The sequence below is a fragment of the Panicum hallii genome, chromosome 3 (assembly GCF_002211085.1).
Source record: "Panicum hallii strain FIL2 chromosome 3, PHallii_v3.1, whole genome shotgun sequence".
Classification (NCBI taxonomy): domain Eukaryota; kingdom Viridiplantae; phylum Streptophyta; class Magnoliopsida; order Poales; family Poaceae; genus Panicum; species Panicum hallii.
This window is the reverse complement of record NC_038044.1, coordinates 57,165,593-57,177,753: the sequence shown is the minus strand read 5'-3', so window position 1 is coordinate 57,177,753 and position 12,161 is coordinate 57,165,593. Positions and strand designations below refer to the sequence as shown.

Below are 12,161 nucleotides of genomic sequence, written 5' to 3'. Positions count from 1 at the left end.
GAGGATGAGTACTCCTCGAACCCTGATTATAGAAAAAGTTAAATCTATTTAGTATGCATATGTAAGACAATTTGAGTATTGCTAGTTATACGATATAATTACCACTTGTGGAGACGGTAGACGCACATATGGTACAAAAGTCGGCGGTGGAGGAGGAGGCGAAGGAAGAGGTGGCAAATTAAATTGTGAGCCAAGGGTAGCCGCCAGCATTTCCTAAAAACCGATAGTAGATTAAATATTTTATAGCAATGGAAAGTGCATAACGATTTGAAAAAATATCAAACTTGCATAGTACCTGAATCTGTCGATGCTGAGCGAAAAAACCTTGTATGTACTCATACTGTTGCCTTGCGCACTCCTCTTGCCTCTGCATCGCCTCTCTATGCTGCCTTATCTCCTCCTGCAGCACACTTTCCCTTTGACTTTCCCGTTGGTACCCCCGAGAATTCTGAGTGGACTGGGAACACCTTGCCTCACTCAAAGCACCACTTGTTTCAATAACGCCATTCAACATGCTGAACCTGCCATGTTTCTTCCCTCCCCCGCTTGAGTATAAGGCACCGACATCCACATCACTCCTCCTCCAATCGTGTTCCTCCCCATGACGTGCCACCATTTCATCACCATATCTCGCTTGCCATTCAGGCAACCAATAATAAGATTATATTCGAATCATCGCTTAATTGAAATCAAATTATTTTACTAACCAGAGTCTGTGTAGCATTCTCACTGCAAAGCAACTCTGGCTGTGTAGGATCTGCGCCGTGGTGGCCTCGAATGTATGTTTCAATATAGCTTGGTGCCACCCCACTTTGTGCCTCCTGGCAAAGAAAAAATTGTGATATTGCAAGTAAGCACATAATAATCAAATTGAAATAATAAACACGTACCATTCCACGAGCCAAACGAAGATGTCCATCAGCCCCATATCTTTGTGTAACCTGTGGTCCTGCTTGACGATTAGCTCTCTTCATCCTAAATTTTTCCACAAAGCTCGGTGAAGCCCAATAAGCACAAAGTGCTCGCCAAGCATCCGGACACTTTCTCAACCAAGGCAAACCGCTAATATCAACTTCAAGGTACTCATCCTCTCGGAGATATATCTCAGAAGCACCCAGTTTCTTGTTCATGTCTTGCAGCTTTACTTTCTTGTAGTATAAACAAACGAACTGTATATGAGTATTGGACATCATGTCCCTTACCACCTTCGTCGCTGCCTTCTTAAAAACAGAACGAGCCCTATCTTGTAGGCACTGCTCCTCCCCCTCCGGCAAACGATACCTCTCCTAAAAAGAAAAATTAATTCATTACACAACTCATAAATGAATGAAATAGATAGTAGTTATACAAGTTAGATAAGTTATGATAAAAAAGTACCCAGAAATCATTCCAAACTCTCGCTGCCGTCGAGACACCCTTATCATCCGATTGCAGCTTATAGTGCTCCCACTTCAATGCAGGTTGAAGCACACCTCCAATTGTGACCATTCCTGGGTAGTGAAACCAACAAAGTGTTCCCAGTGTTGCATTCACAGGTCTTAACCTATTTCTTCCCTCCCAACAAATATCGTCCCACTGCCTGCAATTAGAATATGATATCCACCATGTTTCTTACTTGAACTATATAATATATTAAATAAAATAATCATGACAATAAAATATATTACTTACCAATCCCCCATGTGGCCTAATCTGTCGACGATTTGCCGGATTGGTTGCTGCAGGAGTCATCACATTGTTGCCTCTAAATCTAAATGTGGTGTATTAGTTAGGTAGCTCATATAAATTTTTTTCATGAAATGATCATAAGTACCTGAACACAGGTTGTGCAGCAGTATCCTCCTCTTCATCCTCCTCTGCATCTCCATCTCCATCCTCGCGCTCTTCTCTGTCCTCGCACCCATCTCCCTCTCCACTGCCTCCATCTCCATCGCCATCCACATTCACGACATATACTTCCTCATCCGCACCCCTACCTTCCTCTTCTTGTTGTTCAAATACAAGTATATATTTATTGTTATTAAAAAAATAAATTACACATGCAAACTACATATGACTTACTTGCACAGCCTCGTTTAGACATCGCTGAAGTGCACTTCTTCGGCTCAGATGAGAACTGCTGCCTCTAAAGAGAGAAGGCCTATCCGAAGATGCTGTGCCATCATTCTTCTTTCCCTGACTTCTTGAAGACGAGGATACATCCTTCTTTCCCTTCCCCTTTAGAGAGTGCACAAATGACCTCATCCTAAAAAAATAAAATATGGTTAGTTAATATCATATGAAGCAATGGTAAATAAAAGATAACAAGTTTCATAACAACAATTACCAAATAGAACACTATTAAGAAAAACTACATATAACATCACATTACATGTTAAAATTCCTCGGGGTCATCTTCTTCAGCTACGGGGCCACCATAAATAGTACCATGCCGCATTTCATACGTTGTGGACATTACTTTACTTGCACGACGTGGCCGTTTTTTCTTTTGAACCTCAGAAACTATTACATCACCGGTGTCACCATCTAATCTGTCAAGTGCCATCCCAATATCAACTTCAAAGGCTCCATTACACTCATTTTCCTGAAATGCTTCAGGAACAGTACGATCGAGCTCACATTCATCATAACCTTCATCTCCACGAATAGGCAATCGACCTGGAGGACGTACTCTCTGAACAATCCACCATGGTTCCAAACTTTCCAAACAGCATGGATACGACATATAATAGACCATCTCAACTTGATGTGCGAGGACAAATGGATTGTTACCAGAAAGTCGCAATTTGTGGTTCACCTCCACTAAACCAAATTTTTTGTTATGCTTTACCCCATAACCTAATTTACTATTGAACCAATCACAATAAAATAACACAACTCTTAAATCTTTTGAACCTTCAAACTTCAGCTCCACTATATTCTGAATGACACCGAAATACTCCGTGATAGAACCATCTGAGGCACTCGCGGTGGTCACAACTCCACTATTTGTTGTGGCGGCATATGGATTTTTTGCTTCAAACTTGGTTGAACGGAACCGAAATCCGTTTATGTTGTAGCAACCATAACCCCTAGCAGTCGTGCTTCCATGTAAAAGCTGTCTTAGATCATCATGGACATTGCTATCCTTCATGCACTACAAGTTTTAAAATTTTGTTAACTCATAACGAGTTATATAAATAAGGTAGTTAGAGTAAGGATGCTTACATATCTTCTAAACCATGTGACAAAATTTGGACCACCACGTAAACACTCACGCCGTAAGGTTTTGAGCTGTTTAGCAGTTGGCTGTCGTGCATATCTCCATTGTTCTTGATCAAACAACCTACAGATTCTTTATTTAGCACAAGTACATCGCTAAACGTGATTCACATATGAGATATATAACATGGTACTTACACGAAATATTTTTCCATCTCCTCCATATTTGTGTACATATACAACAATGCAGTATTCCATTCTTGTGTGCACATTTCATAGACCAAACCAGCACCGACGGCCTTGCCAGTCCACTGAAGCAGCTTGAGATTGCTCGTCGGTGTCTCATTCGAGGTGTGGTAGCGCGGTATATGAGCATTAATGTTATTTTCTTCTGCAAAATATGTGCTCGTGTAGTGTGAGATCTCCTTAAGATAGAATGCCTCGGCAATGCATCCCTCCACTCGTGTTTTATTTCCTATGGTTGCTTTGAGCTTCTTTAAGTCTCGTTCAACAAAGCACATCCATCTGTATTGTACGGGGCCACCAACCTCAGCTTCATAAGGCAAATGCATTAACAAGTGTTGCATTACATTCATGAAACCCGGGGGGAGCACCTTCTCCATCTTACATACTAAGACAGGTATTTCCTTACTCAGTTTTCTCATTGTATTCTTGTTAATTTCTTTTGCACATAATTGCCTGTAGAAAAAACTTAACTCGGCCAACATTATCCAAATTTCTTCAGGGAGGTACCCACGTAGCATCACAGGCAACAACCTTTCCATGATGATATGGTAATCGTGACTTTTCAAACCATTCATTTTCCCAGTTACAATGTTCACCGCCCGTTTCAGATTAGCTGCATATCCATCAGGAAATTTAAGGTTCTTCAGCCATAAAAGAACTTCTTTCCTCTCCGCAGGCTTAAGATAGTACTTAGCACGTGGCTTCCCCATATGGCCAGCTTGATTGGGTCTCAGATTAAGGGTTGGCTGAACACATATTTCAGCTAAGTCTTGCCGAGCTTTGAAATTATCTTTAGTCTTATCTTTCAAATCAAAAACCATACTAATTATACTTTCTGCAACATTGCGCTCTTGATGCATTACGTCTAAATTATGTGGAAGGATCAGAGCAGTAGCATAAGGAAGGCTCCAAATAGCAGCTATATGAGTCCAATTATGCTCCTCTTTGACCCCTTCAAACCCATCATCTGTGGCAATTAACCGACAATAGCTTGCTACAATCTCCTGACCAGTCAAACGCTTGGGTGGACCCTTAGTAACGATTGTGTCCTTGCGAAAGACATCTCGTTGATTCCTGAACGGGTGATCATGAGACAAGAACCGACGGTGACAGTCAAAAAAGCAGAATTTGCCACCATATTTCAAACGAAAAGCATCTGTATCACCCATGCATATCGGACAACATAGACGCCCGTGCGTGCTCCATCCCGAGAGCATTCCATATGCAGGGAAATCATGAATAGACCAAAGAAATGCTACTCGCATATTGAAGTATTCCTTCCAACTGCTGTCATATGTCCTAACTCCATTCCACAAGTCATGCAGCTCATCAATCAATGGTTCCATAAATATGTTCAGACGCTTACCGGGATTGCCAGGACCAGGTATAATGAGCGTCAAGAACACATACTCATCTTTCATGCATAATGATGGTGGAAGATTGTATGGAATTGTTATCACTGGCCAACAGGAGTAGGGGGCAGCATTTGAGTTAAAGGGAGTGAAGCCATCAGTGGCCAACCCAACACGCACATTCCGAGGGTCACTTGCAAAACTTGGATCATAATGGTCGAGGGCCTTCCAAGCTGTACCATCAGATGGATGGCTCATGCATCCTGTATTATTACGAATTCCCTCTTTATGCCATCTCATATGTTTTGTAGTCTTCTGAGACAGGTACAACCGTTGAAGCCTTGGTTTCAATGGTAGGTACCGTAACACCTTAACGGGCACACTTGTTATCTGCACACTTCCATCTTTTTTCACCACCTTCTTATATCTGCACTTCTTACAAAACGAACAGTACTTGAGATTTTCATTATTCTTCCAAAATAACATGCAATTGTTCTCATACACATGGACATGGATTTTTTGATACGGCATCCCTAAACCAGCTAACAGCTTCTTTGAGTAGTAAAAGTCTTTCGGAAATTTGTGAGATTTCGGAAGCATGTCCGAAATTAAGTCAACAAGATCATTGTAACAACTTACTGAAAAGTTGTACTTGGACTTTATAGCCATTAACCGTGTCACAACAGCAAGCTGTGATAAAGTAGTGGCCCCATGTAATGGTTCTTTTGATGAAGCAAGCAGACCAAAATATTCCGGTACCTCAGCAGCATTCTCAACCTGTTGGACAAAATCATCCATCATTGCATCCATCCTATCTTCGTTCTCCTCAAAGCTATCAACTAGGTTGTATGGCTCCTGCTCCTGTGACTCCCCATGCTCATACCACCTCTAATAGTTCGGCATGAAACCCCACTTGCATAGGTGACGCTCCATATCAATCTTGACTTGACGAGAACAATTCTGACACTTGTTACATGGACACTTTGCCAAACCAGCACCAGGTGACAAGAAAAATACATGATCAACAAAAGCTTATGTGTTGACCATCCACTCTCGCGTAGGCATTCCGTTACTTGTCCAACCATCATACATCCAACTTCGATCGTCTCTCATTTTCTCAAACTATCTACTTCATAACGAAAGTGAGAAATATTACTTCATTAACGATACTAAGCAAACAATAATTATCTAGGAAATATAACACAAATATTTTAAGAGTAATACAGTTTAAGAGTAATACAAAAAATTACCTAGTGGACCACAATGCATCACTAAGTTTAATAGTTATTCGGTCAGTTCAAAACTAGCAGCAAAGAGAACGGGCAAGCATACCTGTGGGCGGCGGTGGGCCGCGGTTGCCTGCGGGGGCGGCAGCGGGGGCACGGCGTGGGGCCTCGGGGGCGGTGGCGGGCCGCGGAGCTGCGCGGGCGCGATGCGGCGGAGGCGGCCGTAGGGGCGCGATGTGGCGGCGGCGGCCGCGGGGGCAGGGGCACGAGCGGGGGCGCACGGGCGCGCGGGCAGGGGCGCACGGGCGCGCGGGCAGGGGCGCGCGGCGGGGCACAGGGCTGCCGCGTGCGGGCGCGGGTGGGGCAAAGGGCTGCCGCGCGCGGGGCCGCCGGGCGCACGGGCACGGGCAGGGGCGCGCAAGCGCAGGGGCGCGCGTGGGCAGGCGCGCGAGGGCAGGGGCGCGCGTGGGTAGGGGCGCGCGGCCCGCGGCCGCGGGCGGGGCAACGGGCTGCCACGCGCGGGGGCGTGGGGAGCACGGGCAGGGGTGCGCGGGGGCAAGGGCGCGCGCGGGGGCGCGCGGGCGCGCGGGCACGGGCGGGGCAAAGGGCTTCCGCGCGCGGGGGCGCGGGGCGCACGGGCACGGGCAGGGGCGCGCAGGGGCAGGGGCGCGCGCGGGCAGGGACGCGCCGCGGCCACGCCCGCGCGGGCAGGGACGCGGGCGCGGGGCGGCGGGGCGCACGGGGCGCGGGGCGGCGGGGCGCGGGGCGGCAGGGCGAGGCGGGACGCTGGGGGCGGCGGCTGCGGCGGGGGCGGGGCCGAGCCGCGCGGGGCGGCGGCGTGGGTCGTGGGGCGGCACGGGATGAAGGCGGGGGCCGAGACGGACGGTGGGCGACAGGGCGCACGGGGCGCGGGGGCCGCGGGGCGGCGGTGCGGCGGGGCAAGGCGGGCCGCGGGGCGGCGGCAGCGGCGGCGGGGGGCGCGGGGCCGGGCGGCGTGGGGTGGCGGCGTGGGCGGGCGGGCGCGGGGTCGGGCAGGGAGAGGGAAAGGTACTGTGTGTGAGTGTGGGGGTACTGCGCGTGGTAATTATGGTAAACTTATTAAAGTTAGTTTCGTCGGCTTAGGGTTGGCCGACAAAAATAGTGTGCTTGTTTCGTCGGCCCATCCTTAGCCGACGAAAATAGTACCATTTTTTCGTCGGCTAGGTCCTAGCCGACGAAAATAGAGTCATTTTTTCGTCGGCCTTTCTGGGCCGACGAAAACAAGTCGTAATTTCGTCGAACTGTTTTGGCCGACGAAATAAATTGAATATTTTCGTCGGCCGCCTCCTTGGCCGACGAAATTAAAAGTGGCCGTCGAAAATGTCCTGTTTTCCTGTAGTGCAAGGAAGACCAAGCCGTGGAGGCCGGTGTGTAGTAGAAGCGGGCGCGGCCGCTGGGGTTGTTGGCCTGGACGCTGAAGGTGAGTCCGACCTTCCGCGGCTGCACCAACTCACGCGTCACGTATATGATGCCACCGGTGATCGAGAGAGAGAGCGCTCCTCGGTCCAGGTGACCACGGTGACGGCGTAGGCGACGATCAAGACGATGGGCACCGACACGGCGGAGGCTACGGCCAAGCGCGTCGCGTTGAGCCCCCGCCGGAATGCCGATTTCCGACCGATGGCGTCGGCTGCCGCCATGGCCGGGCAAGCGCTAGCTTTCTTGCTTGATTTGCTTTGCTATGCCCCGCTTCTTCATTGCTTCCATAGGCATCATACATATATAGCGAGCACAAATGAACGGTGTACAACACAAGCCTGGGATGGAGCTTAGGGTTCAAAAGTTTGGTAGGTGGAGGGAAAAGGAAAGCGAGCGAGAATATCAGCTTTAACTTTGGAGGAAATAAATTAAATTGCCTCTACAGCTTACTCTACTGCGTGCCTTCATCCTGCTTTAAATCACTCGCAGCTTTGTCGCATTTGACGACAAAAAGCAAACCTACGCCTACACGCGATGCTCTTCGTCTTCCTTTGTTCTTGCTGGAACAATTTTCTGCTCTTATTCCTCTTCGATCTCCTTTGGATTGAGATGAACTAGATAGTAGTAGTCAGTATATATAAATACGAGGCATGTGTCGCTAGCTATTACAGTGGCTATCTCGAAGCCGGCCAAGAGGTAGCCATGGTGCTGTTCGAGAATGTCGTCTGCGACCAATCCACTAGGATGTTCGTCTCCAACCTCACCTCCACGTACGTCAACCAGAGCAATGAGGCCTCCATGGTGGCGGCCTCCGTCATCATGTTCGTCCTCGCCGGGGTCTTCTTCAACCTGAACCTCTTCAGCGGCATCTCCGACGTGAGCGCCATCCTCGACCCCAAGGTCCGCATCGTCCTCTCCTCGGCGCCATCCTCGCAGGCTTTGGTCATCCTCGTGTGGATGCTGCTGGTGGAGCTCCTCCGCAAGAAGGTGGACGAGATCCGCACGAAGGGCATCTCCAGCAGCCTCCAGCGCGCCGGCCGCGTCGTCTGGCTGGGCAGCCTGGTCTTCTTCAACATCCGCAGCGCCGGCCGGAAGATCCTCTTCGGCATCCTCTGGATCCTCTGCGCCACCACGGTGGTGCAGCGGATCGCCTTCACCGAGTTCGGCAAGCGCTCCTACGCCCACGCAAGAACGCCAGGCTCATCGCCTCCTACATGGCACAAATCCTTGGCCTCCACGTTGTTCCTGTCGTGCACCACGACGGCGGCGACGTGGAGCATGCTGCTCAACGACGGACGCCTGAGCAGCTGCTGAAGGCGTGCCCGTACATCGTGGTGGGAGAAGATCAGCTGGTGAAGGAGGCGACTGCGGACGGTTACGATCTGAACGTTGACCCGAACGGCGTTGCGGTCGTCCCCGGCGTAGTCACAGCTCACAGTCGGCGATGTCTGGAGGCTTACCGACAGTGATTCGAGCTTCGATGGCTGGGATCGAGACCAACGCCTGAGGAGGCTCTGTCTCTCCGCTCTCTTCAAGCTCCTCCGCCGCCGGTTCGAGCAGCACGATCGAGCCACTGACCGAGGAGGAAGCCACCGTACCCACGGCAGGGAGCTCATCCTCAAGGGCCTCTACTACAACAAGGTCAAGGAGGACGGACATGAAGGCACGGTGAGGACGACGACGGACTCCGAGGCGGTGTTCCAGGTGATCACCGACGACGTCAACTTCCTCTCCGAGTACTACCACTCCGTCGTCCCCGTCATCTTCGCGAGCCTCTTCTTCCTGCTCGCCAACTACCTCCTCTTCCCCGTGGTCGTGCACTCGTGCTCGGCCTCTGCCTCATGACCGTCTTCCTCTGCGGCAACGGAGACTTCGGCTACTCACTGGCCAGCATCCACGCGGACAACTACACCCTCAGCACCGGCATCCGCAACCTGACCATGTGCCTCTTCAAGGAGGTCAAAAAGTCCCCCAACACCTTCTTCGCCCTGCTTGACCTCGCCATCACCTTCCTCCTCTTCATCATCTTCGTCTACGAGTCCGTCTGGGAGCTCGCCGTCTTCCTCCTCTCCAACTGGTTCATGGTCGCGCTCGTCTGCGACTACGCGGCCAGGCCGGCGTGGCGAGAGAAGCCCAGCTTCAGGTGGGGCTTCCGCGGGATCCGGTGGCTGCGGAGCAGGATGAGCCACGGCGAGCTCACCATCAAGCAGTTCTCCGTGCTCAACCTGCGGTGGCCGCCGGTCTTCCCGCTGCCGTCCACGCTCTCCCTGCTGGTGCGGGCCAGGACTGTTCCGGCCTGTGTTAAGGACTCCATCATGGAGTACCTCGTGGCACATGACCATGCTGCTCCCATCTCCATTGGCAAGCCCGTGGTAGACCAAGATCTTAAATGGGCGTTCAAGAGCAAGAGCATCGCCGAGGTCATCCTCACCTGGCACATCGCCACCACCATATTCGAGGACAAATTCCCATCTCATACCTCGAGCAGCATTGTGGCGACGAGGCTGTCCAAGTACTGTTCATACCTGGTGATCTTCCACCCGGAGCTCCTGCCGGACAATCAGGACAAGACGGAGGACGTCGTCAACCTCGTGAAAAAGGAGCTCAAGGAGAGCCTCGGCTGCCTGGAGTTCTTCTTCTTCCGGCAGGCCGCCCGGGTCGGGAGGATCATGAAGCTCGAGGGAGAAGGGAGCTGGACAGAAAAGAAGGTGGTGAAAAATGGTGTGACGCTAGGTGCTTCATTACGGGCAAAGGCAAAGCCGCCGAATGATCCGGGAAGCAAGCCGCCGAATGATCCGGAAATTGTGTGGAAGATGCTGGGCGATGTGTGGACTGAGATTCACTACCGGAAACGAGGACTTTGCCGAGTGTCCAGAGATTTGCCGAGCGCAAAATATCGGGCACTCGGCAAAAATCCTCTTTGCCGAGTGCAATACTCGGCAAAGGAAAACACACGATAAATATATCCTTTGCCAACTGTCTGGCACTCGGCGTAATAAAACACTCGGCAAAGAATATTTTGCCAAGTGTCGAGCACTCGGCAAAGGATGACACTCGGCAAAAGCGCGCCAGGACGTGACGGTAGTTAACGGCGTGAGTCTTTGCCGAGTGCCTAGGCAAGACACTCAGTAAAATATACATATTTTTTTCTTTATTTTGTCTAAAATTTTTTCTATTGCCATCCTACATTCTCCTCAACAAGATATATAATTTAGGTTCATTTATCGAAGTGTTTGCTATATTTTGACAATTTATTTCATTTTATTGAATTTCTTGAATAATTCAAATTTGAACTGCGTGGTCATTCGAATAGTGGAAAAAATGAATGAAAAATTGTTATTCATGTTAATGAGCATGCTTTGAGGTCTTATCGAAGAAAGGATCACAAATTTCAAACCTACTATTCACGAAACATGGCGACTAAATTGTGTTCAAGTCGTGTTTAAATTGTATAAAAGATAAATTTGGTCGGAAAATTATGAAACTTGTAGAGATGTCATGTTATCATGTGAGGACACTGTGATAAAATTTGTATAAGATTTCATAAAAGTTTGACATCTACGATGTTTAACACCTAATCGGATTTCACATAAAATCATACATCTCTTTGGAGAACTTTCAATTTGTAAGCATCGTATGTTTTAACTTTCACGAAACCTCATCAGATTTTTATCACAGCTTCCCCATGTGATATCATTACATCTCGACAAGTTTCATAATTTTCGGACCATATTTGCTTTTTATACATTTTAAAAACAACTGGATAAGAAGTTCGTCGTCATGTTTCGTGGACAACAAGTTTGAAATTTCTGATTTTTTTCTCGATAAGGTCTCGACGCATCCTTCAATAACGTGAATATCATTTTTTTCATTCATTGTTTTCCATTATTCGTGTGACTTGTAGTTCAAATTTCAATAAATACAAGAAATTCAATAAATTGACAAAATAGGTTTGAAAAATGTGATTTCTTTGCCGAGTGCCGCTGATCTGGCACTCGGCAAAGAGGGGCCTTTGCCGAGTGCCCATGATCTGGCACTCAGCAAAGGTTTTGAATATGTGCCGGCTCCCTCCCACCTTATCCACACACTTTCACTCTGTGCCACCCCGCCCCCGACCCCGCCGGCTCCGCGCCCCCGGCCCGCACCCCCGCCCCCGCCCCCGCCGCTGGCCGCGCCCCCGGCCCGCGCCCCCGCCCCCGCCGCCGGCCGCCATAGGTACTGCATCCGTTCATATTCCACCAGCTGATGCATGTGTATTTGCGAATATGTTTGCTATGGTATTTGCGAGAATAAACCAGGAAATTTTAGTTGTCAATGCAGCCATGGCGCGCAGGTACTGCTATGTTTGCTATGGTTTGTGGCATTTGCGAATATGTTTGCTATGGTTTTTGGCATGGACAATAATGAATGTATGTGTGTGGTATTGCAGTAGAGACAGGTACCATTTTGGACCATTAAATATATTAACATAGAGTAGGAGCCTAGGAGATCGCAATGTTTGTAACTTTAGTCCTGTGGATGTTTGCGAGAATAAACCAGAAAATTTTAGTTGTCAATGCAGCCATGGCTATACGGGCAATGCTTCCGTCCCAAATGGATGTATAGGTACATGGCGCTAACTAAAAAGACAGTTACAACCTACTACTTCTCGATCTATTACAACACTTCATGTTTCTGA

The 12,161-nt window shown here is 49.1% G+C and overlaps 1 pseudogene; it reads left to right on the top strand.

The window, feature by feature from the left end:
• Positions 1-8,034: 8,034 nt before the first annotated feature.
• On the top strand, positions 8,035-10,703 carry LOC112886605 (annotated as a pseudogene).
• Positions 10,704-12,161: the final 1,458 nt, after the last annotated feature.